This window comes from Lynx rufus, unplaced genomic scaffold (genome assembly GCF_022079265.1).
Source record: "Lynx rufus isolate CCGP_SWC_20201006 ecotype Redwood Valley unplaced genomic scaffold, mLynRuf1.p SCAF_1, whole genome shotgun sequence".
Taxonomy (NCBI): Eukaryota; Metazoa; Chordata; class Mammalia; order Carnivora; family Felidae; genus Lynx; species Lynx rufus.
Genome location: NW_025814823.1, coordinates 196,160,628 through 196,161,329, shown reverse-complemented (window position 1 = coordinate 196,161,329; position 702 = coordinate 196,160,628). Strand labels below are relative to the sequence as shown.

General features: G+C 35.6%; 1 non-coding gene across 1 annotated transcript; it reads right to left on the bottom strand.

Annotated features, from left to right (window-relative positions):
• Nucleotides 1-220: 220 nt before the first annotated feature.
• LOC124523114 (U6 spliceosomal RNA) lies at nucleotides 221-327 on the bottom strand. Its single transcript, XR_006964918.1, has one exon. It is a non-coding gene; the product is annotated as a U6 spliceosomal RNA (small nuclear RNA).
• Nucleotides 328-702: the final 375 nt, after the last annotated feature.

Genomic DNA, 702 nt, shown 5'->3' with positions numbered 1-702 from the left:
GAATAAACGTTTATTTTTTTTAAGTAGTAGAAAAAGACAAGAACAAGAAAATTTAAAGACCCGAGATAATTGAAATTTTGGAGAAAATAAGATAATAATGAGAAACTGAGCATAAGAATTCATAGCAATTTCAGAAGCACACCAAAAGCCAGTTGAATGGCAGAGCTCCGATCAAAAGTCCTTACACTACCCACAGAAGTCAAATTGTCAAAGTAGATCCCTAGAAATTATACACTTTACTTAATAGCGTGTCAGCCTTGCCCAGGGGCCATGCTAATCTTCTCTGCATTATTCCAGTTTTAGTACATATGCTGCTGAAGTGAGCACTGCTGTGTACTTAATAGCAAATTTTACTAATAATCAGTGAAGGATACAAGCAAAAAGCAGGCACAAAGATAGCGATATCTATCTCTGGAGGAGTCCAAACTATCATCTGTGCCTCCAAAAAATAGATTTTTGCACTGGGATATATTTTGTTTTCAGAATAAGAGATGAATATTCACTGTGTTGTACAGTTTGCCTGAGGAAGCTGTTTAAGTTCAGAGCCTCTTAGTTTTTACATTCCATCAGTTACACAGGGAACCTACGTGACTAACTTCTGTTCTCTGAGTTATGACCCTTAATCCATAAATTCCAGGTTAGTTTATAATAAGCAATGCAAAAATGCTCCTAAAAACATTCTTAGATGAGAACTTCTTTGGT